Here is a 21,487-nt window from a genome sequence, read left to right as displayed (position 1 = left end):
TCTAATCCGCTCTCTATAATTAATCCTACGATTTTTTCGACCATAAATCGCAAACAAGTTGAAAACACAAAGTAGACAACCTAATCATGCATCTAACAATCACCAATGACTATCAAACACAAGTGGAATAATTATTAAAGCAAAAATCGGATTTAATTACGCATATATATCATGAACAAACTAATTAAAAACTTTACCATAATACTAAATCAACCAACGTCAAATAATAGTTCGTCAAACCATCAATATAACATAGTACTCAACCAAAACCTAGATAGTAAAAAGTATTTAGCTACTCATAAAAAGATACGAAACAAAAATAAAATATAAGTCACGGTTCTTCGTAAAACAAATAATATTAATTGAGCTACTAGCCTGGTTAAATTAATTCGCTTTTTGATATTTGACTACTTGACATGCTTGCTTGCTTCCTTTAATTTGGCCGTAGATTTTTAGGCTCCTACTTGGTTGCTTGAGCCAATCAACTTTTTCTTTCTTCGTGCTCCGAAACCCTGCCGTCAACAGGGGCGGCTTTTTTCCTCCTTTCATAACAGAAACCGATGTTGCTTTTTATTTCTTTCTGATGGGCTCTTATCTCACTTTATGGGCTCTATTAAATTTCAATGTTCACATATTTACTCGGCCCTGCGTTAAACATATTTTTTAATTAGTTATCACAAAGAATTTTGAACTACATTAATAATTGTGGAGTAACAGTAAAACCCACGTGACTTCTTTGTTTGTTGTTTTTTTTTCTTTTTATTTTATTATATATATTTGTATTGTTTAGGTATAGATTACCTTAATATAATAATTATTATTATTGCAAGATTGATTCTAACGAAAAATAATAATAATAATATCTATTTAAATTTCATCCGGCGGCCTCAGTTTAGTAAAAAAAATTGTTCGGTTTTAGCTCATTGTCTCATAAAACTAATAATTCAAAATATGAAATAATAAGACCGATTGATAAAAAAAATCAACTCAAAAGTTACTTAGAATGTAGGAAACAATTATAATATTTATATATAATTAAGCCCATATCAGTGAGTTTCATGACCCCACTTCTAAACTGTTTACGAACTTTTGGGGTGAAAAGCATGTTTGCTTATATCTATATACTTATCTGAAACATGTGATGATGGGAATTATCTAAGTGCTAACACATGAAAGTCCCCACTAACACAGTGATTAACTTCGAGCCGGTGGCTTGTAAATAGTACTATTGGTTTGACAAACCCAAACGGAATCGGCCTGGTTGCCGTGTCACATAGTGCAGTTTGCACATGTCCATGTTTATATATACAAGCTATGTAGTGTTAGACACAGCTACCGGGGCATGTTGTGGGGGGAAGGAAATGTAATATATTGTAAATTAATTTGTAATGATTCTTTATAAACAATGTGTTGATACAAGAGGTGTCTGTTACATTCCCGTTTTACGCTTGCGCATTGTGCTAGTTGGGGTGTGACAAAAGTTGGTATTAGAGCCATTGGTTATAAAGGATTAGGTTATCCCTTAAGGTACCTAAAATATAACCGTAGGCTCGATTAACTTTGGGAAAATATTTAAATAATAATTTAATATTATATACTGATGGATGCCATGATGAACTTGTTGGGCAAGTGAGTTATTGTGGTCCGGAACATAATAACAGACTTGCTTGTATGAGGGAATTCAGGGAGAAGTCGCGGAACGTGTGGTTAGGTAAAAGTGGCAACATATGTGTATAAAAGGTAATGTGTAAGTATATATATATATATATATATATATATATATATATATATATATATATATATATACGTGCTTATCTAAATCAAGGTGTACAAATACGTGTATGTACGATACTGTTAATAACGGTAAATTTTATTATGAATATTATATTCCTTTATATTCCGTATTAATTCTAATAATAATTAAAATTAAAATGTTAATAAAACTAATATTATATTCTAATATAATTAATATTAAATTTGGCTTAATTAATTAATCTCCTCGACAATAGTTAGCGCTAGCAATATATATTATTCTTATAACTAACCTTTGTGTAGAGTCATGTCAAGGAATAACGACTACATACCGGAAGAAGAACCGGTAATCTCTGCTAAGGACGAGGAACCGGAGGAGGACCCATAAGAGGAATCAGAGGAGGATCCAGAGGAGGAGGACCTAGAAGAGGAACCGGAGGAGGATGAGGAAGAGGTGGAAGAAGTTATTTGTAGAAAGCTACCCAGGAATGTGCTTGATCTGTCTGGATACAGATGCGATAGCTATCCACCCAGGTCACCACGCAGAGATCAAAACGAAGTTAATATTCAGTATCGCTCACCTGCTCCTTCATCTTCCCGTTCGTTGAGTATACCTACTCCTCGCCCTGATCTCCCAAACGCAGGAAACAACTCTTGGATGGCTGTTCTGACTGACTGTGTGATAGACCACTCGATAGCCATAGCTAACATTAACCAGGAAAGGAGGGACGTCACCCAGTGCTTATCGACGTTACAGCAGATAGTGCTGAACCTGCAGCAGTCAGATGCCTACCACCGCTGGTGTTTGGATAAGGTTACAGTTCGACTGTGGAACTATTACTGGATGATTACAATGTTGTTGTTTTTATGTTTGTGGTTAGTCTATCGTTTGTACGGATAGATGCAGGATGTTACAGATATGTATACGTGATCTTTTGATACTCCATGTATGTATATAGTAGTATGTTATGTTAACATGGGGCACAATTTTGTACATTATTACAAGCACTAACCCTTACAGGGTTAAGTCTAGCAGTCACTAAGTGACAGATTTTGATATATACAGGCAAGCACTGGCCTTTATCAAGCTAAGTCAATGTACTTTTTGTTATCAATGCATAGAACAGTTTGTGAAATACCAATGTGTTGTTTTATTTATTTGTACAACATTATTGTGATTATGGTTACAATGTGCCGAATAATGGAATTAGTATTAATTGGCTTATATTTGTTTATCATTATAGAATGACCCCAAAGAAAGCAAATCCTATTACTGAGGCAGAAATAGCCGAGATGATTGCTCGGCAAATGCAGGCAGTAATCCCACTTATTGTAACACAGGTAACTGCCGGTGGAAACGCAAATATGCAAACAAACCAACAACCCATCAATAATGTTCCCCCAAACAATACGGAAACTGTCACAAATAACATTCCCCCACTTAATACAAACACCCCTCCCAATGCAAATAATCCCCCACCTGTTACAAATAATGTCAACAACAATAATCCTCCACCGAACCCAAACAATAACAATAACAACTCTAATCCCTCTCGAAGAGAATATTCGATTAAAAACTTTATGGCCTATAAACCGATTGATTTCAAGGGCACAAAAGGGCCAAACGGGTTAATCAAATGGATAGAGAAGACGGAATCTTTTCTCAATATTAGCAATTGTCCACCTGAAAACATTGTCAAGTATGTTACCTCTACTTTTACGGATCATGCTTTGATGTGGTGGAACACTACAGTTCAGATAAAAGGGCAAGATTCGGTTAACCGCATGACTTGGGCTGAACTCAAAACATTAATGTATAGATCATTTTTACCCAAAAAATGAAATACAAAGGTTAGAACATGAACTTTGGAGCTTAGAAATGAAAGGAGCGGATCATTTGGGATATTCAAACCGCTTCAATGAACTAACTCGTTTAGTACCCTGGTTAGTAACTCCCGAAGACAAACGAGTTAAACGTTATATTTGGAGTTTAGCCCAGAGGAGTTTGGTGAACTCCGTGGGTCACACATCTTTTGAAAATGCCGTGACTCAAGCTGGAATTGTGACTTTTGATTTGGTAAGAAGCGGAGTATTGAGAAAGGCTGGAGAATCAGTGGGTATGAAACGAACCGATTACGGGACAAGATCACAAGGAGGACAATCAAGCAAACGTGCACGTCCAACAATAAAAAATTATGCAATAACTGGTTCCGATACGAAGCAAGACAAGTATAAGGGACCCTTGCCAAAATGCGATAAATGTAATTACCATTATGTGGGAGAATGCAGATTCCCGGTATGCTAGAAATGAGGTCGAACTGGGCATTATGCCCCTAATTACAGAGTAGGTACAGAAATTGTGAACCGATCAACCCAAACAACTCAACCTCGTCGTCCACAGCCACCCAGACCTCAGCCAATCCGCCAACAACCTATCCAGCAGACTGCAGCCACAACCACCTACCGTGCCTGCTATGAATGTGGCAGTACAGAACATATTAGAACAAACTGCCCCAAGTTGAATCCAAGAGCAGTTACTAGACTGAACCAAGCATCGACGTCTGGTGCGCCTAGAGGACGCGCGTTCATTATCGGGTCAGGAGAAGCACGACAAGACCCGAACGTAGTAACAGGTACATTTGTTGTTTCTGATCAATATGCTTCTATATTATTTGATACTGGTGCCGATAGAAGTTTCCTTTCCTCTAGCTTTGTATCCCTGGGAAATATGCCAGTTAGTGAATTAACAAATACCTATACTATAGAACTCGCTAACGGTAACTCTATAACTGTCAACCAAATAGTCCAAAACTGTTCCATTATTCTTAATGACCACCCATTCCTTATTGACCTACTCCCGGTAGAGTTAGGAAGTTTTGATGTTATTGTCGGCATGGACTGGGTAACCAAGAATAAGACAGAGATTGTGTGTAACGACAAGACAGTTAAAATCCCCTTTTCGAATAGTGAGATGATTGTGGTACAAGGAGAGATATCCGATTCGATATTACCTCTCGTGTCTCATCTCAAAGTGTTGAAATGCTTACGCCAAGGTTGTATGGTATTCTTGGCAAACGTGACTATAAAGAACCCTGATGAGAAATGTATAGAAGAGATTCCCGTTGTACGTGAATACCCCGATGTCTTTCCCGATGATCTACTTGGATTACCACCGAACCAACAGGTTGAATTCCGTATTGACTTAATCCCATGATCAGCCCTTATTGCTAAGGCACCTTACCGATTGGCATCTTCTGAAATGCAAGAATTATCTAACCAGTTACAGGAGTTGTTAGATAAGGGTTTCATACGTCCTAGTTATTCTCCTTGGGGAGCACCGGTATTGTTTGTAAAGAAGAAAGATGGAAGTTTTAGAATGTGCATTGATTACCGAGAATTAAACAAAGTTACCATAAAAAAACGGATACCCTCTTCCACGAATAGACGACTTATTTGATCACCTTCAAGGGGCAAACTATTTCTCGAAAATTGACCTTCGATCCGGTTACCACCAAGTTAAAATTCAAGAGGAAGACGTGTCTAAAACGGCGTTCCGAACTCGTTATGGCCACTAAAAATTCTTTGTTATGCCGTTCGGACTGACTAATGCTCCCGCAGTTTTCATGGATCTTATGAATCGAGTTTGTAAACCGTACCTCAACAAATTCGTTATCGTCTTTATTGATGACATTTTGATATATTTGAAAACCAAGGAGGAACACGAGCAGCACTTACGAACTATCTTGGAGCTGTTGAGGCAGGAAAAGTTGTATGCCAAGCTGTCAAAATGTGAATTCTGGCTACAAGAGGTACAATTTCTAGGGCACGTTGTTAATCAACACGGAATTCATGTAGACCCGATCAAAATTGAAGCCATTAAAAATTGGCAAGCCCCAAAGTCACCGAAAGAGATCCGCCAATTTTTGGGATTAGCTGGGTATTACCGACGCTTTATTGCTAATTTTTCTAGCATAGCCCAACCTTTAACTCTCTTGACTCAAAAAGATCGTGCTTATGTATGGGGAGAAGAACAAGAAGCGGCTTTTCAATTGCTGAAACAGAAACTATGCCAAGCCCCGATACTGAGTCTTCCAGAGGGAACTGATGATTTGGTAGTTTATTGACGCGTCCCGGAAAGGTTTAGGGTGCATACTTATGCAAAGAAACAAAGTCAAAGCATACGCTTCTCGACAATTAAAGGTGCACGAGAAGAATTATACCACCCATGATTTGGAACTGGGCGCGGTTATTTTCGCACTTAAGATCTGGAGGCACTATTTGTATGGCACCAAATGTATAGTATACACCGACCACAAGAGCCTACAGCATATTTTCGACCAAAAAGAACTAAACATGAGGCAAAGGAGATGGGTAGAGCTGTTGAACGATTATGACTGTGAGATTCAATACCAGCCGGGCAAGGTTAATATAGTGGCAGATGCTTTAAGTAGAAAAGACAGGATCAAACCACTACGGGTCCAAGCACTTAGAATGATTGTCCAAACCAGTCTCACCGAACAAATTCGTATTGCTGAAAACGAAGTTTTGAAAGGAGATCACTTGGAAGATGAAAACTTGCATGGGACCGAACAAAATTTTGAAGAAAGAACTGATGAAATTTTATATTACAAAAACCGAGTTTGGATTCCCACTCTCAACAATCTGCGTGACTTGATCATGGACGAAGCCCATAAGTCCAAATACTCCATTCACCCTGGAACAGATAAGATGTACAAGGACTTGAAGGAGTATTATTGGTGGCCCGGTATGAAGAAGGATATAGCCACGTATGTCGGTAAGTGTTTAACTTGTGCGAGGATTAAGGTCGAATATCAAAAACCTTCGGGAATGTTGCACCAACCGGAAATACCACAATGGAAATGGGAACAAATTACCATGGATTTTGTAACCCACCTCCCTAAAACTTCCTGAGGAAATGATGCAATATGGGTGATAGTTGACCGACTAACCAAATCCGCACACTTCCTTCCAATCCGAACCACTTACACAACCGAAAAACTTGCTCACATTTACTTAAATGAAATCGTGTCCCGACATGGCGTACTCGTTTCAATTATTTCTGATCGTGATAGCCATTTCACCTCTCGTTTCTGGCAAGCCATACAAGAAGCTTTGGGAACCCGAATTGACTTAAGCACCGCCTACCATCCCCAAACCGACGGTCAATCTGAGCGAACCATTCAAACCTTAGAAGATTTGCTTCGCGCTTGTGTACTAGACTTTGGTGGAAACTGGGATCAACATCTTCCACTGGTTGAATTTTCGTATAATAATAGCTATCACAGTAGCATTCAAGCGACACCATATGAAGCGCTGTACAGGCGGATATGTAGATCACCTTTGTGTTGGACTGAAGTCGGAGACACTCAAATTACTCGATCTGACTTGATTCAAGAAACCACCGATAAAATCCGTAAAATTTCTAATAAATTGAAAATCACCCGAGATTGACAGAAAAGCTACGCCGATGTTCGTAGAAAGCCGTTATCCTTTGAAATAGGTGATAAAGTATTCCTCAAGGTATCCCCATGGAAAGACGTCATTCGATTTGGAAAAACCGGTAAACTTGCCCCGGTACACATTGTACCGTATGAAGTAATTTCTAAGATAGGTCCTGTAGCCTACCGACTGAAATTACCTTTGGAGTTGAGTTCTATTTACGATGTATTTCATGTTTCGAACCTGAAAAAGTGTCTTACTGACGAAACCGAAATCGTGCCATTAAAAGACTTAAACATAAACGAAAAACTGAATTTCGTTGAAGAACCGGTGGAAATATTAGAGGGAAAATAAAAAAATTAAGACACAACAAAATCTCTCTAGTCAAAGTTCGGTGGAATTCAGAACGGGGACCCGAATTCACGTGGTAGCGGAAATCCGAATTCAAAAAGAAATACCCGCACCTGTTTCCAAATAAAGACAAAGTTGAATAATCAAATTTCGGGGACGAAATTTTCTAACGGGGGGAGAATGTGACATTTGAGCCAAAACAAGGTACACCTCAGTACGTATTTACCGATTAAGCAAATAAACGCTTTTTGCGTATCAAACGAACAATTAACCGAACGGGTCGGTTTATGACCCAGATATTTCGGGGGGCCATCTATAAGGGATATACGTCTAACATAAGCTATAATATTAGTAATATGGCCTTGGTAAGGAACCTATTTTGAAACGGCATTTTTACGGTTCAAAAGTTCGTTTTTGTGCACTAGCCGAAACCCTAAGTTAAGGGCTGTTATGTTAATGAAAAATTGCTTGGTTTGTGATATAGGATTTTTATCTAGCCTACATAGGAGCACAAGAGCTTGAAAAGTTGATTAGAAAGGCGGAAACGAACCAAAACCGCGAAGGTAATGCCGAAATACTCGCTTACGGGCTGTTTAGGTTAAGGTTGTGATGTGCATATTATTAGGCCTTAAAATTTTGCAGGGACATCAGGGACCATGTCATTGAGTCTTTGTTAAAATTTGGTAATTTTTTGACCATCCGAGAATATTTGACGAATTTATTACCGAATTGGGACGTTTAATGGGGAAAAATAGTTAAACTACTTCAAAAATTATGAAATATTTATGGGAACTCAGATTTAATGTATTTTGATCACATATTAATTTTGGAATTATTTGGAGAAGTCTAAGGGTGTTTTGTGCATATGCGCTCGTGTGAATTTTTATAGCCGAATTTGGGCCGAGCTTTTTACATTCTGAAATTGATACAGGTTGTTTTGGGACATAATTTGAGTATTCAGGAATTTTTGTAGAATTTTTGGAAATTTTTTGGGATAAACGGACGATTTTCAGGCGAAATATAGCTGATAAAATGAATTTTTATAAATTAATAAATCAGTAAATAATTCCAGAAATATTTTTATAAAAATCTACATATTTTAATTGATAAGTGGCTAAATTTTCATAATTTAATGATTAACGGTTAATTAATTATGCTAATTTAAAGATTAAACAAATTCAGTTTTTGTAAAAACCGGCAAGTTCGCGACTAACGAACCTGCGGGAATATCAGAACACCAAGAGTAATCAAAAATCATATTTTTGGATTAATTAAGTAAAACAATCTTTTCTATGAGAAACCTGGACAATCCGGATAGATTGTTCGCGTTTCTTCTTAAATTAAACTGAATAAACGGAAACGGGCCCCGTAGCTAATCTGGGACCCTAGTATGTGATCCTTCTTTATAACTTAATCATTTTATTAACCAATACATTTACCCAAGCTTATTTCCCCATAACTGTTTTCTGAACGCATAAACGAACAACTTGGCCCAGCTGGGAAAACGAGAATCTGAGCCAAGTTCGATTTTAAGTATTAGACATTGAACAAAATCACAACCTAAGCCTATTGCCACTTTCTGGGCGTTCCAGCTATACCCAGATTAGTTATACAGCCCAGTTTAGTATTGAGATTATAATAATATTAAAATATTAATATTATTATAATATTGATTATAGGAAACCGTGATTGCAAGTTATACAAACCTCGAACCGACGTGCTACTGAGTATCTACTAAACAGTGAGTTTCATGACCCCACTTCTAAACTGTTTTACGAACTTTTTGGGTGAAAAGCATGTTTGCTTATACTTATCTGAAACATGTGATGATGTGAATTATTTAAGTGCTAACACATGAAAGTCCCCACTAACAAAGTGATTAACTTCTAGCCGGTAGCTTGTAAATAGTACTATTGATTTGACAAACCCAAACGGAATCGGCCTGGTTACCGTGTCACATAGCGCCGTTTGCACATGACCATGTTTATATATACAGGCTATGTAGTGTAAGACATAGCTACCGGGGCATGTTGTGGGCGGAAAGGGAGGCACAGTGGTTGATTGAGCGTGGGAAATGGATGCACGCAGCACATACAGTCAAGGCTTCACTGTAGCTTAGCATAATTACATCATTAACATACATGCATACTTATTTCATGATTACAAGTGTTAACTTGTGAATACTCATAACTGTTTTCTTGAAACTCGTGAAACTCACCAACTCTAGTAGTTGACCCGTTTTAAACTGCTTTTCAGGTGTACCTAAATTGGAATGATTTGGTGATCTGTTACTTGCCCAAGATGTGTGGTTGATGGTATGTGAATAGAAGCAAGGAAGTTAGTAGTAAGATCGTATAGTTAATGAACTAGTTTGGTTTGTATCACCTAGACTGTAAAACGATGATAGAACAAGGAAATGTAATATATAGTAAATTAGTTTGGAATGTTTCTTTATAAACAATGTGTTGATACCAGAGGTGTCTGTTACATTTCCGTTTTACGCTTCCGCATGTGCTAGTCGGGGTGTGACAGAAGTTGGTATTAGAGCCATTGGTTATAAAGGATTAGGTTATCCCTTAGGGTACCTAAAATATAACCGTAGGCTCGATTAACTCTGGGAAAATATTTAAATAATAATTTAATATTATATACTGTTGGATGCCAGGATGAACTTGTTGAGCAAGTGAGTTATTGTGGTCCGGAACATAATAACAGACTTGCTTGTACGAGGGAATTCAGGGAGAAGTCGCGGAACGTGTGGTTAGGTAAAAGTGGCAACATATGTGTATAAAAGGTAATGTGTAAGTATATATATATGTGTATATATATATATATATATATATATATATATATATATATATATATATATATATATATATAAAAAACACTCATACGTGCTTATCTGAATCAAGGTGTACAAATACGTGTATGTACGATACTGTTAATAACGGTAAATTTTATTATGAATATTATATTCCTTTATATTCCGTATTAATTCTAATAATAATTAAAATTAAAATGTTAATAAAACTAATATTATATTCTAATATAATTAATATTAAATTTGGCTTAATTAATTAATCTCCTCGACAATAGTTAGCGCTAGCAATATATATTATTCTTATAACTAACCTTTGTGTAGAGTCATGTCAAGGAATAACGACTACATACCGGAAGAAGAACCGGTAATCTCTGCTAAGGACGAGGAACCGGAGGAGGACCCATAAGAGGAATCAGAGGAGGATCCAGAGGAGGAGGACCTAGAAGAGGAACCGGAGGAGGATGAGGAAGAGGTGGAAGAAGTTATTTGTAGAAAGCTACCCAGGAATGTGCTTGATCTGTCTGGATACAGATGCGATAGCTATCCACCCAGGTCACCACGCAGAGATCAAAACGAAGTTAATATTCAGTATCGCTCACCTGCTAGAGTAGCCAGATCACCCACTCCACCTATAAACCTGTCGCCGATCACTTCAGCTACTGCGCGAGTCCGACATACTGCCCATATTCGGGTAACCCCGATTGACCCTACCTTAATTCCATTCAGATCTACCCACTACCGAGGAGGATACTTCATCTTCCCGTTCGTTGAGTATACCTACTCCTCGCCCTGATCTCCCAAACGCAGGAAACAAATCTTGGATGGCTGTTCTGACTGACCGTGTGATAGACCACTCGATAGCCATAGCTAACATTAACCACGAAAGGAGGGATGTGACCCAGTGCTTATCGACGTTACAGCAGATAGTTTTGAACCTGCAGCAGTCAGATGCCTACCACCGCTGGTGTTTGGATATGGTGACAGTTCGACTGTGGACTGTTACTGGATGATTACAGTGTTGTTGTGTTAATGTTTGTGGTTAGTCTATCATTTGTACGGATAGATGCAGGATGTTACAGATATGTGTACGTGATCTTTTGATACTCCATGTATGTATATAGTAGTATGTTATGTTAACATAGGGCACAATTTTGTACATTATTACAAGCACTGACCCTTACAGGGTTAAGTCTAGCAGTCACGTAGTGACAGAATTTGATATATACAGGCAAGCACTGGCCTTTATCAGGCTAAGTCAATGTACTTTTTGTTATCAATGCATAGAATAGTTTGTGAAATACCAGTGTGTTGTTTTATTTATTTGTACAACATTTATTGTGATTATGGTTACAATGTGCCGAATACTGGAATTAATATTTATTGGCTTATATTTGTTTATCATTATAGAATGGCCCCAAAGAAAGCAAATCCTATGACTGAGGCAGAAATAGCCTTTTCAATCTCAGCCTCGTGGTTACTCCAATCAAACTCCCCATCCTGAGGCACCCTTGTTACTGCAACGTCCCCTTGATCCCTAATCTGATTCACATTGCTTTGATTAACTCTCTTCTGATTAGTTTGAATTTGCAGTTGGTTGTTCCCTTGAGGCTGAAAGGGTTGTTGCTAGGGTCTATTTTGGTTTTGATAGGGGTTTCGGTTGGTGATCTGATTTCTTTGATGCTGGAAATTCTGGTTCTGGTTTTGATAAAATTGATTTTGATTCACTTGATTACCAGCTTGCTTTGGTATGTTGCATTCCCTTGCAAAGTGTCCAGGTTGTTGACAGTTGTAGCAGATTGCTTTTGATTTGTCAAAACCTATTCTCTCATTCGGTCCACTGAAGCTTGATCTTCCAGTTATGTTGTATAACCTCTTGCTTCTCACAGCCAACATGGCAGCCTGCCATTTTATGTCCATCTCCTCCAGGTCATCAGCATCTATTTGCTCAAGATCTTCCTGCACAATGCTTGTGTTGATCAGGTTCTTGGCCACAAATGCATGATATGAGTCAGTAAACATGGAGAACAAATCTTGGTAGTCTATTCCTTGAGTTGTATTGTTCTTCACAAATGTTGACTGCCCACTTGCTGTTGAGGCTACATCATCTTCTATCAGCTGAACATTAAATCTTGGCTGACCACTACAAGTTGAATTTGTCTCAGATGGCTCTTCAATGATTGGTTGCTGATTCTTGATTGAGAGATTTCCCATTGGAGCTACAAGAGCATTGTTCACTTAAAAACTTGGCTTATCTTCTCTAATTATGTGGTTTTCGATCATCTCATGTTCTGCAGCCTTGAGAAATGCAATTACATTATCCAACTTAAAGTTGGGGAAACTCACCTTTTCCTTGATGAATTTGCTGGCTGTATACCACTCACCAGACAAAGATGACAAAAGCTTCTTGTTTAGCTCAAAATCAGAAATCTGCAGGTCAGTTGTTCTTATATCATTAACAATCACCATGAACCTTTGCCGGACTGATTTTAGTTTTTCTCCATCTTTAAACTTGAACCTGTTCAGCTGTTGTTTCAGTCTATCTTTTTTGATATCTCTCAGTTCTGTATTTCCCTCAAACATATCAATAACTGCATCATACATTTCTTTAGCAGTTTTGTGATGGTTGACGGTTGTTAGTATCTCCCAAGACAGACCTAACTTCAGCATAGATAGAGCCTTATCGTTCCTTTTCTTCATTTTTAGCTCAACAGTGGCGTCGTTGTTCGGAGCAGTTGAAGGAACATAGTTTCCGTCAGTGATAGAAGTCCAAAGCTCTGGGTCGTTGTAGTTTACAGCTGCTTCGAAGAGCACCTTCCATTTGATAAAATTTTCTTGTCCGAGCAATCTAGGAATTTTGTTGGTTGACACTTCTTGGTCTTCCATGTTATCAGATCTGACCTTTGCAGCAGAGAAACAGAGTAAAGCTTCAAGCTTTTTCACAAACCTTCGGTCCCGTGGCCTTCAGTGAGCTTCCAAAGCTCTGATACCACTTGTCAGGACCGTGAGTCAGGTGAAACCTTAGGAAAGGTTGACAAGAACACACTGACTCAGTTACTCAAAGGCCTATTGAATATCCCGGCGGAATCAGGATATCCAACAAGTGGGAACCAAGGTGTGATATAGCAAACACGAAACGATAATGAATAATCAATAAGAACATAATCAAAGACAAATATTCACTGTATTTAATATATCATTTGATACAACAGTGAAAGGAATGTCTAGGGTTTCGTGTATGATGGCGGCGGCTGTACGAAGAAACAAATAGAATATTCCTTAGAATGTTTCTCGTATTGTGTGCGTCGTTATCCGTGCCCTAAATGGAAACCTAGGACCCTATTTATAGACCCTGACATTCCTTCTAGAAGTTCCTAATCATTACATAATGAAAGACAAAATAAATACAAGTGTTGAGTCTTCGAGCAAGGTAACAATCTTGCTCGAGCAGACTCACTATGCTAGGTATGCTTGATGAATGTCCTCGAGCATACTTTACTTAGAATATCTTCAGTGAAGATATTTTCCTCCAGCAAGCTTCATTCCTCTTGACCAATCCTTGCTTTGCTCGAACTAGTCCATCGAGCAAGCTCATTCTTCTTTATGTCTCCAGTTTTGTCCTTACACTTATTGTGCAATCTTTAGCGTGCTCGGATGTAAATCTTGCGCGGGGAACTAAACTGTGCTTGAAGCCCTTGCTTAGATCACATGACATCTTCTTATTGCATCCATGCTTGTCCCCATGTGCTCGACCATCCTGTGCTCGTAACACTTGGTTAAAACATGTATGACCAAGTTTTTTGCTCGATTGGTAATCCATGCTCGATAGAAGAATACTCTTGCTCGTTGAAGTGTAGCTTGCTCGAAGCTTTAACACTTAGAAGAATTAACCATTTAAGGTTCTGAAGACCTTGCTCGAAGTAGTAAAACCATGCTCGATCGTCTAAGCTTGCTCGAAGTCCATACTTAGCCGTTTCCTGAGGAGGTTGAGAAGATTCCAATCTTCCTTATAGAAATCCGACCCAACATGTAATACTCAATTAGTTACGATTATTTTTCGTTCGCTTTCTACGCATTTTGTGCAATTAACGAACTTCCAAGGTTTTAAGTCTTTATTTTAATCGATTTACAAACTATCGGGTTTAATACGAAAGTAATTCAAATATATTTCTGTCAAGTTTATATATCTTTTGAAAGTTTAAGGTTCAAAATGTAAACATAAAATAAATTCTAATTTAATAGATCTAGAAAGTCCAGGGGGCAAAAGTGAAACTTTTCAATTAAATTAATATATTATAAAATCGCAGCCCAGCCCCCCATCCCATCAACCTCGTTTTTCTGGTATAGGTCGCTGCCGGCGACGAGGAAACTCTCTAGCAACCTTAAATCTAGCCCTTTAACCATCGTTTGACCCAATTGATTATTATAACGACTTTAGACGTCATTGACCAACCGTAATCAATGTGTTAATTGAGTTATAACGTCCATTCATCATCAATTATATTACCAGACTCAGCAGAATCTTATTAAAATCTCATTAACGACCCTAAATCATTCTACGTTTCAATTGGTAGTATAAAATGAACCCAAACCTGTAACTAAACTCGTCTCATACATCAATTACATCTAAAACACCCTCTATAATCATCAATTGATCCGTCTAAGCCCACTTTCCGGTGAGAGGTGGTTCTCCGTCAATCAGAGACAGTTTCAGGTAATATTTATATGTATTTGATTCATCACAAGCCGATAAACAAACCCCTAAATCAATCTAAATGAGCATGAATCATATTAAGGGAATTGGATTTAGGTTTTTTGGTAATGAAGAAGATGAACATCATGTTATATATATATATATATATATATATATATATATATATATATATATAAACTATTTCTATATCTAAACTGATTAACAAACTAGCTCAATTGGTAACTTATGTGACTATGGGTACCCGGGTCAGGTCATTCTCTTCATTATTTTTCTGAATCCTTTTATTCTTTATTATTTTAAGCAAATAAATCATTAAAGATTATTAAAAATCAAATAAAATTACTTTAAGTTAAATAAATTTTTTTATATAAATAAATTTATTATTTTCATTAAAAATAACTTTTTCTATTTGTTAAAGTCTGTAAAACCCGTTTATATTATATTATATTTCCATTTCGTTTACTTTATAAATTTTTTATTAATATTTATAAACGCTAAAATAGTCGTTTAAGATAAAACCCATGCTTCGTAAATATAATAGCATTCTCATATTAATAATAAATTATTAGTTGAAATAATATTTAAATAATAGTCCGTTAACTTTAATATTAGTTTCGTCCACTTTAATTCGCTAAACTTTATTTTGTTAGCTTATAATTCGTTAAGGATAACCTTATTCGATTTCGTTAGCCATTATAATTCATTAACATAATTATTTTCGACATATGAACCGTAAATACCATAACTTTCATATTAGAATTAGTTATAATATTTAATCATTAAAATTCCATTAAGAGTTTAAATATATTATTATATTAAGAGGAGCCATAAAATGCTAATAAAAGTTATAATAAAATAATACATGTTCCCAACAAATAAGTAACTCTTATTATAGTTCAAGATGTTCGGTTGCTTCGGTTTTATTATTGTGCTTTCGGTTTATATTTCAAGCTATCTTTGATTTCGAGGTGAGTTTCTCACACCCCCTTTTTAAGTGTTTTTACATTTTGGGGGTAGTATGCAAATCCTATACAAACGATTGCTTACTCACTTTGCCTATTCAAACTACAATTCGCATTATGGACTTGTATTTACCTGCTTATGTGCGTTGTGCTATCTGAGTACGTTGGTTGTCCCCAACTAGAAAGGACCTTATCTGTGTTATGCTATCCGAGTACGTTGGTTGTCCCCAACTGGAAAGAACCTTATGTGCGTTGTGCTATCCGAGTACGTTGATCGGCCTCAACTGGAAAGGACCTTGCGTGCGTTGTGTGATATCCCGAGTACGTTGGTTGTTACCAATTGGAAAGGACTTTACTTGCGTTGATTACACAGTTCATAGCATTTTATGCTTTTTATGTATTATAACAAACTGTGATGATTCTCACCAACCACTTGTAGTTGACTTTTATTTTATGTGCATGCTACAGGTGCTGTGATTAGGTGTTTCCGTTTTAAGCCGGGGCGTTACAACCGTATTTTCCGATTTTGATTCCATTGCATTAAACTTTTTCAAGGACGAAAAAATTTTAATTGTGGGGATATATGATATAATGATATATATATATATATATATATTGTAACGTCCGTTAATTTCCGATAAAAGGTTTAACCTTGTAGTGTTGTATTCACCTTTCGGGCTTGATCTGGCATTCTCCCGGGAGCTCCTTGCCACCCTCGTAAACTTATCTTACTTAACTTTTCATACAAGTTCAACCCTTAGTAAAGTGGAGGGGCCAGAATGTTATATTATTAATATATTTTATATTAAAAAAAAATTAAACCCTAACCCCTAACCCTACCTCCGATCGGCGCCAACAGCACCCCTCCTCGTTTTGCGTGCAAACAAGCCCTCCTCCAGCCTCCTAAGACTCGTTCCAGGTCGGTACTATATTGTTTCAACTCTTTTTCACCTTAATTCATCCATATGGCTCGTTTATTCTTCGGAAAACAGTTGTTTTTAGGCCTACCGGGTGGCTGTACAATTGACCAATTTCGGGACTGTTTTGGTTGGGGTTTTTGCACCAAAATCTTCGTAGGTACGTCTAGTATAACATACTTTATAATCGTGTCCATTGGTGTTCGTTTGATTGCTCAACTAGTTGTAGATTGAAAACTGGTTTTCGGTTGTCTAAAATAGTGTTTTGTTGCGTTTAACGCGAGGGATGAAGTAAGTGATGACCAATTCAGTTCGGATAGCTTCGGTATAATGTACGGGCTGTTGGAAAATGATTTTTATAAGTATTGGGGCTGAATTGGTTGTCGGTTACTCAAACGGGTCGATACAACGCATATTCGCGTTTATTGTTTAGTTGGTGCGTCGTGCTTGCGAGTTACCGACCCATTTGACTCGTGTAGCGTCGTGTGGACTTGTTGGCTGTGAATTTATCATATTGGGTCCACACAGGGCTGAGTTGGAGGTTAATTGCCTAAACAACTCTTAAACGCGCGTGTTGGTGTCACCTAGCGCTTTCGGGGGTAATTTGGGAATTCTTTATTCCCGGGAGTATCTAAGGGTCGCGTTGGTGAATGTAAGGCCCCGGAGGCTCTTATGATTGAGTTTGATGAGGTCGAGGCTTTAGGTAACTCGAACCATGTTAGAACGTCTCGTAGGATAAACAAGTCCTTTCGATGTCATTAGTAATGATTGTATGTAAACCGACAGGCGTTTGAGTTTTGGGGATACTTAGGGGTTCTCAAGCTCGTGGTGAAATCGTGCCTTGTGTCAGGTAAGTCATGATGCCCCCTTTTAATCCTTTTATGTTTTGGGTTTGCATACACACCGTATTACAATTTTAGCCGATTTTACTCCTTTAAACTATTTGGATGGTATTATATGGCCTTATTCGTGGTTGTGCAATTATGAATCTATGTTTGAATTAAATTCTATGACTTAGGATATTTTAAACTCGATGTGGTCGTATATTCCTTAAGGTTGTACATATTACTTGTGGTCTAGGCTCAAGGTTGCTATTAGGCCTAGTATTAAATTCCTAGATTATCCATTATATATGGATTGTATGTGATGATATTGTTTGGCTGAATATTTGAAGTAGATGTTTGTAAATGTGTATGTGTTGGTAAACTGTGACCGGTCAAATATATTACTCGGGAAAGACCCGGGGTGAGGAGGCCCGTGTTGCATGTTTATGTCCCGGCGGGTCAAATATATTACTTGGGGATGACCCGGGGTGAGGAGGCCCGCCTTTCTGTTAAACCGTGATCGGGTCAAATATATTACTTGGGTAAGACCCGGGGTGAGGAGGCCCGTATAACGTGTTTAGGTATGTTAAACCGTGACCGAGTCAAATATATTACTTGGGGATAACCCGGGGTGAAGAGGCTCGTGTTAGTGATTTTTGGTTTTGTTAAACCGCGACCGGGTCAAATATATTACTTGGGAAAGACCCGGGGTGAGGAGGTCCATGTTGCGTGTTTGATCAAGAAAAGATATTTATTAGTTTATTTATTTATGATTTGATCAAGAAGAGTTATTTATTATTTTATTAACTTATGATTTGATCAAGGAAAGTTATATATCTATTTACTTATAATCTTCTCTTACATTTTATACCCATGAAATTAAATTGTTTAATGAATGTTACTTATTGAAAACTTGAACTCACTCAGCTCAAGCTGACTTTGTGTGTATGTTAGATTGACTTTCAGGTTGAGGATTGGAGATTACCGCTTGGACGTGCTAGAGACTACTCGGAGGGTTGAAGGCATTTCGAGTTGGGGACTTCCAACAAGATAATTATTTTATTTTATGGTTTTGAAAATTTCAAATACTTAATGTTTTCTACTAGTTATGGATTGGTACTTTTCCCGGGTTGTGAACCGTGGTATTCGTTATTCCGCTGTCTACTTAACTCTGAAACGGTTTTAATAAACTAAACAAGTTTTTGACTTTAATGTTTGTGACTAAATTCGTGACGCTTATGAATTTCCGCTGCTTATTTACTCTGAACTTGTTTTTAATAAAACGAACTTTCCCAGTTTAAAATTTTTATGAATTTTAAATGTCTTTACCAACTGTAGGATTCTCGGGATTCGGGGTCTTACAAGTTGGTATCAGAGCCATGGTTCGAGGGATCTGAGCATCGTCGAATGCTTGGACTTGAACTGTAAGAGAAGGACTAGAAATGCCAACCGCGAGTAGCTGCACGCTAAGAGGTAAATTTTAATTATTCGGTCATTCTTACAAGTTTTAAAAGTTCCATTATATGATTAATTTCTAAGTGTTAGATAGAATGCTAATGTGGTTAGGGACTGGGGGTGCTTAGGATGAGCGGGTAAAGTAAACAATTAATAACACTTGATTAACGTTATTAGCAGTTTACCGTTACCTTCCATGTTCTAAATGCAACTTGTACCTGACCGTGTTGGAGTTCTGTCTGGAATAGGATATGGCTAGTACCCGTTCAACGAAGAGTGGTCATCCTAGCGGTCATGGTCGTAGACCAAATGTCGAGACTGAGAGAGAGGACCCGACTCCATAGCAGGAAGAGACCCCGATTCAGGAGGAGGGGGATAACCCCGCTTTAGATCCTTCTATACACGCGACCAACGCGGATGTGGTTTATCAAGTTCTTCATAGCGTCATTCCCGAGATTGTACTGAGGCTGTTAGGGTTGCAAAAGAGACAATGGTTGGTAAGAGTGCGGGTAAGCAGGGAAATGGTAAAGAGACTCAGATTAAAGATGAGGTGATAGTGCCAAGTGAGGATGAAGAAGAGGTTCGTGCATTTAGCGTCTCTGCTCGGGGTTGTTCGTATGGGGAATTCAAGAAGTGCGATCCTCCCACGTTCGATGATACTAAGGATGCATCGGCAGCGCATCAGTGGGTGAGGGAAATGGAAACGGTACTGAAGATCAGTAAGTACAAAGGGGAGGATATGGTTACTTTTGCTACCGCCTCGTTCCGTTCCGAGGCGTTGTGTTGGTGGGATAATCTGACTTAGGTGATAGGTGATCGATCTATTAGGAGGATGACTTGGGAGGAATTGAAGCAATTGGTTCTCGATCAGTTTTGTCCTCCACGCGAATTGGATAAGATTGAACATGATTTCTTGACCTTGGAAGTAGGAAATATGACCCACCGAGAGTATATTACAAAGTTTAATCAAATGGCCCGTTTATGTCTCGATCTAGTTACTCCTGAAGCTAAGAGGATTAAGAAGTATGTGAAAGGTCTTCCGATGGATATTCAGACGGGTGTGATGACCACGAACATGGGATCTTTCCATTCAGTGGTTGTTCTGGCCGTCACCTTGTATGGTCAGAGAGAAGTGGTGAACCCGACTGAACCTAAAAAGGACTGGAAGCCGAACCCTAAATCCAATGGCAAGCGTTATGGGAGCAATGATTCCGTGTCGGCAGGAAAGAAAGCGAGGGCTGAAATGTCGAATTTCAGGGGGGAGACGTATGACGAAAGATGCAAGAAGTGTGGGAAACCGCATAGTGGAGAATGTAGGTCTATGTCTATCAGTTGTTTCAGATGTGCGAAAACCAGACACTTCCACTACGAGTGTCCGACGTTGACTTGTTACCGGTGTGAGGGGTCTGGGCATTTGGCATCTCAATGTACTGAAAATAAGGCGGGAGGTTCTGAGCGGGGAAACTCTTCTAGTGTTAAGTTGGAAGACAAGCCAAAGACTAAGGCTAGGGCCTTCAATATCTCTATGAAAGAGGCGGAGAAGGACGCGGACACGATTTCAGGTAATTCCTTGCGTTCGTATTAATCGTTAAAATATTTTACCGACTATTTCTTCTCTTAACGAAAGCTCCTGTGTGTAATAGTTTGACTAGAATGTAGTACACTATCTTTCAGTAGAGATCCTATTTATACTTGTCCAGTGTATAACTTGATGATTTGAGTTGCCTCATTCTGTGCTCGTTCCTGTGTGGCGGGATTCGGGGACGAATCCCATCTTTAGGGGGGGTAGACTTGTAACGTCCGTTAGTTTCCGATAAAAGGTTTAACCTTGTAGTGTTGTGTTCACCTTTCGGGCTTGACCCGACATTCTCTCGGGAGCTCTTTGCCACCCTCGTAAACTTATCTTAACTTTTCATACAAGTTAAACCCTTAGTAATGTGGAGGGGCCAGAATGTTATATTGTTAATATATTTTATATATAAAAAAAAATTAAAAACCCTACCTCCGATCGGCGCCCAAAAAACCCCCCTCCTCGTTTTGTGTGCAAACCATCCCTCCTCCAGCCTCCCGAAACTCGTTCCAGGTTGGTACTATATTGTTTCAACTCTTTTTCACCTTAATTCATCCATATGGCTCGTTTATTCGTCGAAAAACGGTTGTTTTTAGGCCTACCGGGTGGCAGTCCAATTGACCAATTTCAGGACTGTTTTGGTTGGGGTTTTTGCACCAAAATC

The sequence above is a fragment of the Bidens hawaiensis genome, unplaced genomic scaffold (genome assembly GCF_021521415.1).
Source record: "Bidens hawaiensis isolate Kalapana, Puna unplaced genomic scaffold, B.hawaiensis_p1.1 tig00011507_1, whole genome shotgun sequence".
Classification (NCBI taxonomy): domain Eukaryota; kingdom Viridiplantae; phylum Streptophyta; class Magnoliopsida; order Asterales; family Asteraceae; genus Bidens; species Bidens hawaiensis.
Note: the sequence above shows the minus strand (reverse complement) of the source record.